General features: G+C 42.9%; 1 pseudogene; it reads right to left on the bottom strand.

Annotated features, from left to right (window-relative positions):
• Positions 1-5,523: 5,523 nt before the first annotated feature.
• LOC126428226 (5S ribosomal RNA) lies at positions 5,524-5,641 on the bottom strand (annotated as a pseudogene).
• Positions 5,642-8,615: the final 2,974 nt, after the last annotated feature.

Raw genomic sequence — 8,615 nt, 5'->3', positions numbered from 1 at the left:
ATAAGCGTCAAACGAAAAAACTACAAAGAACGAAACTTGCCTAGCTTGAAGGTGGAAACCAGATGCCGCTATGGTTGGTCCGCTAGATGGCGCTGACACAGGTCAAACAAATATCGACTGTGTTTTTTTTAATAGGAACCCCCATTTTTATTACATATTCGCGTAGAACGTAAATATCAATGTTTCAGTTGGACCACTTTTTTCGCTTTGTGGTAGATGCCACAATGTCACAAACATATGGCTCACAATTTTAGACGAACAGTTGGTAACAGGTAGATTTCTGGAATTAAAATTCAGAACGTAGGTACGTTTGAACATTTTATTTCGATTGTTCCGATGTGAACTTATCATTTCTGAGAACGCATGCTGTTACAGCGTGATTACCTGTAAATACAACATTAATGCAATAAATGCTCAAAATGATGTCCGCCAACCTCAATGCATTTGGCAATACGTGTAACGACATTCCTCTCAACAGCGAGTAGTTCGCCTTCCATAATGTTCGCACCTGCATTGACAATGCGCTGACGCATGTTGTCAGGCGTTGTCGGTGGATCACATAGCAAATATCCTTCAACTTTCCGCACAGAAAGAAATTCGGGGACGATAGATCCGGTGAACGTGCAGGCCATGGTATAGTGCTTCGACGATCAATCCACCTGTCATGAAATATGCTATTCAGTACCGCTTCAACCGCACGCGAGCTATGTGCCGGACATCCATCATGTTGGAAGTACATGGCCATTCTGTCATGCAGTGAAACATCTTGTAGTACCATCGGTAGAACATTACGTAGGAAATCAGCATACATTGCACCATTTAGACTGCCATCGATAAAATGGTGCCCAATTATCCTTCCTCCCATAATGCCGCATCATACATTAACCCGCCAAGGTCGCTGATGTTCCATTTGTCGCAGCCGTCTTGGATTTTCCGTTGCCCAATAGTGCTGTTGGTGAATGACGCTTCGTCGCTAAATAGAACGCGTGCAAAAAATCTGTCATCGTCCCGTAACTTCTCTTGTGCCCAGTTGCAGAACTGTACACGACTTTCAAAGTCGTCGCCACGCAATTCCTGGCGCATAGAAATATGGTACGGATGGAATCGATGTTGATGTAGCATTCTCAACACCGACGTTTTTGAGATTCCCGATTCTCGCCCAATTTGTCTGCTACTGATGTGTCGATTAGCCGCGACAGCAGGTAAAACACCTGTTTGAGCATCATTATTTGTTGTAGGTCGTGGTTGACGTTTCACAAGTGGCTGAACACTTCCTGTTTCCTTAAATAACGTAACTACCCGGCGAACGGTCCGGACACTTGGATGATGTCGTCCAGGATACCGAGGAGCATACAAAGCACACTCCCGTTGGGCATTTTGATCAAAATGGCCATACATCAACACGATATCGACCTTTTCTGCAATTGGTAAACGGTCCATTTTAGCACGGTTAATGGATCACGAAGCAAATACCGTCCGCATTGGCGGAATGTTACGTGATACCACGTACTTAAACGTTTGTGACTCTTACAGCGCCATGTATCACAAAGCGAAAAAAGTGGTCCAACTAAAACATTCACATTTCTTTACGTACTACACGAATATGTAATAAAAATGGTGGTTCCTATTTAAAAAAACGCAGTTGACATCCGTTTGACCTATGGCAGCGCCATCTAGCGCGCCAACCATAGCGCCATCTGGTTTCCCCTTCAAGCTAGACAAATTTCGTTCTTTGTAGTTTTTTCGTTTGAGACTTATTTCGTGAGATATTTGGCCCGGTCACTATCAATGGTCCACCCTGTATACTTAGAGAAAGCTTATAACAGTGTCTACTGGTATACTCTCTTTGAAATTCTGAAGGTGGCAGGGGTAAAATACAGGGAGCGAATGGCTATTTACAACCTGTACGGAAGTCAGAAGGATGTTATAAGACTCAGGTGGCATGAGGGAAAGCAGTGGTTGAGACGGGACTGAGACAAGGCTGTAGCCTATCGCCGATGTTACTCGATCTGTGCATTTATCAAGCGTTAAAGGAAACAAAAGAAAATTTTCGAGTAGGACTTAAAGTTCAGGGAGAAGAAACAAAAACTCCGACATTCGCCGACGACATTGTAATTCTCTGAGGCAGCAAAGTACTCGTACTTGTAAGAACAATTGAACAGAATGGAAAGTCTCTTGAAAGGAGGGTTGTATCAACAAAATCAAAATGAGGATAATGGAATGTAGTCTAATTAAATCAGACGATGATGAGGGACTTAGATTAGGAAACGACACACTTAAACTAGTAGATGAGTTTTGTTATTTGGACACCAATATAACTGATGACCGAAGTAGAAATTATACAAAATGTAGTCCGGCAAAGAAAGGAAAAGCGTTTCTGAAGACGAGAAATTTCTTAACACTGAATATAAATTTGTCAGGAAGTCTTTCCTGAAAGGGTGTAATCACGTATGGAAGTGAAACACGGGCAATATACAGTTTAGACAAGAAGAGAATAGAAGTTTCTGATATGTGGTGCTATGCAACAAGAAAACTAAAGATTAAGTGGGTAGATCACGTAACTAATGAGAAGGTACTGAATAGTATTGGGAAGTAAAGCAATTTGTGGCACAACTTGACTAGAAGAAGCGATCGGTTGGTAGTACACATTCTTAGGTACCAAGGGATCATCAATTTACCGTAGTATTGGAGGGAAGTGTGCGGGGGGAGGAGGTAAAAATTGTAGAGGGAAACCAAGAGGTGAATACTGTAAGCACATTTATAAGGATGTAATCTGCAGTAGTTATTTGGGTGTTGCTTGCTGACGACAGTTTCACCATTGACAGCAAATAGCGTCAAATCAGGAATGCTCAGCTGAATTGCAGCATCGTACTGACCCTCTACAGACATCCAAGTGCTTTGAATACCCATAACAAATCGCTTTCGAACAGCACACTGATTGGGTGCATGCAACCTATACGAATGTTGTAAGCAGTCCAACCCAAGCTGTGACAGTGGAGCACCGAACCAGATTATCTGGTACATGGTAGAAGAGTGTAAATTGAGAGCCTACTGGGTGTTTCAAACGACTTTCTCATGCCTACACCATCAAGCTTTGACTGGATAAAGAGAATGGTAATTAGCATGTAACAACTCTATCTCTTGAGTTTTGCACTGTTTGTCTAGCGTTGCGCTATACGCTAAATAAATCTGACCCAAATATTTTATTTCTTCTCCCGCAGCCTTAATTCCCTTCCTAAATTTCTCCTTGGTTTCGTTTATTGCTTGTTCAGTAGACAGATGAAATAACTATAGAGTGTAGATATCTTTGGATTGAGCACTGGAATGAGCAGAACGAGAATTCTGTCCGCAACATCTCCTGCAGCTCAAATCCCGTGATTTTGGGACGTCGCATTTTAGCCCGTACAGCGCTTAGCGTGTTTTGAGTGTTAGTACATAGCTGTTACAGGTAGATCACCTTCAGAAGCACACTGAAACTTTGCGTATACGTTTTACAGACACCATAAAATTTGATTCCAGGAACAGAAGTTGGCTTAAAGATGTGAAGAGCAATGGTATAGTTCTTTTTCAATACATTCAGGTTCCATTTTATTTACGTGTTTCCGGTAAGGGGATAAGAAGTGACAGCCAACACTATCACAATTTTTTTTTTTTTTACGTTTTCTGTTGCACTTCTTCATATTGTTGAATCTCTGTTCTAATTAATTACTTCGGAATGAGACTGTAGACGGCGCCGAAGTGTCTGAGAATCGATCTGTGCTGCCATTCATGAACAGCATTCCTGTAAATTACGCACCCGGTTGTTCCTGGCTCCCGAAAGCTCCCGAGATGTGTTCATCGGATTTATACAGACAAATTTGCTGGCGGAGACATGAATGCGAGTTCCTGTTGTAAGATGCAATCCCAATGTTTGAAATATCCCTTCGCCTCGATAACGGTGTATCCGGACAGACCATCGAGCTGGTGTAACAAGAAGCGTGATTCATTCGACAGGCGTCACGTTTCCGTTTATCCACGGTCCAATGTCAACGATCCGGTACCCACAGCAGTCACAATTGATGATGTCGCTGAGTCAACACGGAATCACATAGCGATCGTCTGCCTCGGAGCCCCAAGTGTGCGCTTGATAGCGTGTTCCGAAACCTTTGTGCCTTCACCAGCATTGTAGTCTGTCGTCATATGTGCCACAGAGCGCCGTCTGTCCTGCTTCACAGAGCGGGTAATCCTCCTGCTTACGTTCTGTGATGAGGCGTTGACATCCAACAGCGTTCCCCTACTCGTGTTTTTACGTTCCTTCAGCCACTTCCGATAGACGCTCACGATGGTCACATGACAAGTTTCCCCGTTTCTGAGGTGCTCGTTTCGTGGCGCCGAGCCACAATAAGTGAAATGCCGGAGCTAAAACGTGGTTCATTATCGTTCTCTTTCTTTTAGTTTTCAATACGATACTGTTGTACAAGATAGCCGCTAACATACTACGAGTCACTGTTGCTTCATGCTTTTAATTGCAAAGTTTCATTAACGGTTTTAGATCCGACGTATTTTCTATTCATGGCAAAATACACTACTTAAATTGACTTATGCTAAGAACAACACACACACCCATGCCCGAGGAAGGATTCGAACTTCCGGTGGGAGGGTCCGCGCAGCTCCGTCTATAATGACCTCGTTGTCGACGGGACGTTAAACACTAATCTACTCCTTCGACCCCAGGTTCCCTACCTCAAATTGTTCAGAAGAGCATATTTTGTTTCTCAACATATCCGTACAACCAAACACAAAAATGTACTTTCCAAGGTTACTGGAAGAAGATTTCTTTACTTCCAACAGTAATTGCAACATCGAATTAAAAGTCGGAATTTACATTCGCCTTACGTAGTTTTAATTGATGTCGTACTGCCTTTGTGTAAACTAAAGTACCCTACATTAAAGCCGCTTTGGGGGAACTAAACGGATGGAACGGTGCCCACTCAGTGAAGCCTGCGAAATTATAGCTGAAGTGAATATTTCGATGAAGTAATGGAAATCATTAAAGATGAAGTCAAAAATAAAAGATCTGGATTTCAGCAGACAAGTCAAATCGTTTCATTGCCAATGTCATTGTTGAACCATTGGGTCCTTCAGAACGTGAAACAATAAAATAATTCCTACTTACGACAGCTAACAATTCAACTACCGCACAGTTATTTACTGTGACCTGAAGAAAACTGTCGCCCACCATACGGTGGTGACTGTCTGGAGTGTCATTTGATTCCGCAGCAGGACACCTTTAGTTGTCATCCATGGCACCCTTACATGACGGCGGTCTCTCTCTCTCCGTCCGAACAGGCGTTGGAAGGCCCAACGGTACCGACCGGTCGCCGTCTCATCCTAAGCCCACAGGCGTCACTGGATGCGGATACGGAGGGGCATGTGATCAGCACACCGCTCTCCCGGCCGTATGTCAGTTTACGAGACCGGAGCCGCTACCTCTCAATTAAGTAGCTCCTCAGTTTGCTTCACAAGGGCTGAGTGCATCCCGCTTACCAACAGCGCTCGGCAGAACGGATGGTCACCCATCCAAGTGCTAGCCCAGCCCGACAGCGCTTAACTTCGGTGATCTGACGGGAACCCGTGTTACCACTGCGGCAAGGCCGTTGGCTACAGCACGGCGGTACGTCGACTATATTCTCTGCCCCATTTTGTTGCCCTTCATGGCAAACCATCCTGAGCTTACATTTCAGCAAGATAATGCCCGCCAGCACGGTGTGAGTTTCTACTGCTAGTCTTCGCGCCCAACAAACCTTACGTTGGCTAGCAAAGTCGCCGGATCTTTCCCCAGTTGAGAACGTTTGTAGTATTAAGGGCAATGCCTTCCAGCTAGCTCGTGATTTTGACATTCTAACGCGCTGATTGGACAGACTTGGGCACGATATCCCTCAGGAGGACATATGGAACTCTACCAATCAGTACCAAGCCGAATAACTTATTGCATAAGGGCCAGAGGTGGACCAACGCGTTATTGACTTGCTCAAGCTGTGAAGTTCTTTCTCTTGAATAAATCATCCAATTATTCTGAAAGTGTAACCATTTGTTTGTCTGTACACATACATCACATCTACTGATTTCAGTCCCATGTGGATAATTCCTTCGTTGTGCTATTTTTCTTTTTTTCTGTTCTTTTTTTTTGTCTTAGAGTGTATACCTCTACCCCGTCAACATATCATAACGACATCGGGGACATATATTTAAACAGCAGTTCACTAAACTTCAAATTTACCGACCGCAACTAACAGTTTCATTGCGGGCGATTTCGATTCCCTGCCACAAGTGATCTGCCAGCTTCAAGAAGCAAGGCAGACTTTGACGAAGTCAGTGAAAATTGTGGATGCTGCGCTGCAAAGACTAGACTGTGACAGGAAAATGGGGTTTATTGATTAGGGAAAGGTGTAAAATAATATTTTTGACACACCCTGATCTTAGCAAATTTAGAAATATTAAAAAAATTCTAACAGTGACAATTTTTTTGCAGTAGGTATTCATCCTATAATAGTTCAATGTTCCACATTTGCTCCGGTTATCTCTATAGATGATAAGAGGCCATTTTCGCAGATTAAAAATGTTTTGTCTGACAGGCGACTCATGATGACTCCAGAAAATTTTGAAAAGCATTCTGTTGTCACGTGCAACCAATAAGCCAAGCGATAAGGCATTGAAATGCATAGGCTTTCAGGAAACATTTTCATTTTTCTGGCAGTTACAGTTAGCAGACTGTTTAGAACTTTAGAGTTACTTTAGAAGTATAATACAATACGATTGTAAAATAAATATGCTAATTGTGTGATTGTCTAAATCGTGCCATCTACTAAATAAATAAGAGTAATATAAGATTTTACTATGTTGCCTTTTATTGCCTATTTTACGTATCTGTTATGTCTGTTTGCATACATCTTTTAATGATTTATAATGCCTAAACTCCCGGTCTCTGTTGGTAGCAGTATCTAACAGCAGTTGTTGCAGTGGAACGAGTGAGAAGATGATTGTTCTTGAATGAATCGTGCACATTGTGTTCCGGACTGGAGCATAGAGTTGCGGGCCACGCCTGGAAGCGAGACTGTGTGGCGCAGTCGGTAAGAGTAATGTTCTCGAAAGGCAGGGACTGGTTTTGAATCCCGGTCCGACGCACAGATTTAATCTGTAGGGAGTGTCATGTTTGTTGCGGCTGCAAGAAAACAATACGCCTGCAGACACACAATTAGGTTCTTACTGTGAGCATTATATTTACACGGCGCCCTCTACAGTGCAGCGAAAAGTCCCATACGCGTATGTCAAAACGCTGTACTGTATATTGAAGCATTTTCGTACAAAAATTATGTATGCCAAATGACGGGCCATGCGTTCGTAGGGTATCGGGTTTCCGCAACATTCCGAGTATGATTTCTTACACGATATTGCAGTGCCTATGTTGTTCAGAAGTACGATGCAGACATGTCTGAAGGAACAGGCACTGTGGCGACTACAGCCATCACGAAATAGTCATCAGTTATCTAATGGAATGACGATAATGAAAATGTATGCCGAACCGGGTCTCGAACCCTGATATCCCGCTTATCGTGAGCAGTCACCCTTATCATTTCTTTTCTTTTTCTATTATTACTTTTTTGTTTTGATTTTTAAAAAATACGATTTACTCCAGTTAGATTTTTTGTTTTCCCGCTTATCGTAAGCGGTTGCCTTACCATTTTTTTAAACCGTCAGCCTATCCAATTTTGTTTGGACGCTACCCTTTTTCCTTTTTTGTTATTTTTATTTATTTAGATCACATAGGAGGCCTTCCAGGCGAAAAATAGCATAAATAACAAACAAAACATAACACAATTAAAAACAGCCTCCTGGCGAAACAAACAAAATGGCATCAGCGTCCAGCCAATTTGTGGGTAGATGCGCTCAGAATCCCAAGACAGGCAGGCAGGCAGGCATGTTCCGGTCACGTCTTCGTGAAGAATGTTCCATTTTGCTGGTACAATGAAAGGAGCCCTGGTATTATTCATACTGAAATCACTTTCTCATACCCGGCACGCCCTAGCTGCAGTGGGGCGGCGTCAAAGAAGGCACTACTCAAAAAATTAGCTTAGTACTGACGGTATCTCGGATTTGCAAGATAAAGGTAAAGCTATCTTGCAGGAATGTCCAAAAACCAAGAACACTCTTATCTCCTTCACGGAACAGATACGAGATGGAGAGGCTTTTTATCCAGTTCACCGTGTTGGTCTTCGTACGTGGGAACATCTAGGAACAGAAGTGTCTTCGGTGTAATGGCATGGGGTGCCGTACGTAAAAAAAAAAAAAATAAAAAAAAAATAAAAAAAAAAAAATAAAATAAAATAAAAAAGCATTTTCTGAATCAGCTGCCACGCCTCTGCAGAAGACCCACATATCAGTCGATGTTTGTCCGTGTCGAGCACGTGACAACTGGGGCAAAGCAGCGAATCTGTCTTGTTAATGGCATGTAGACGAAGTTGTGTCATGTTTTTCCCATTAACAACTTGATACCAGGTCTCACGAGCGTTCGAATCGAGGAGGACACGGTGCACAGAATGCCCAACTACGGGCCATGCGATAGTAGGATATCGGGT

This window comes from Schistocerca serialis, chromosome 1, assembly GCF_023864345.2.
Source record: "Schistocerca serialis cubense isolate TAMUIC-IGC-003099 chromosome 1, iqSchSeri2.2, whole genome shotgun sequence".
Classification (NCBI taxonomy): Eukaryota; Metazoa; Arthropoda; class Insecta; order Orthoptera; family Acrididae; genus Schistocerca; species Schistocerca serialis.
This window is presented reverse-complemented; position numbering and strand designations above follow the sequence as displayed.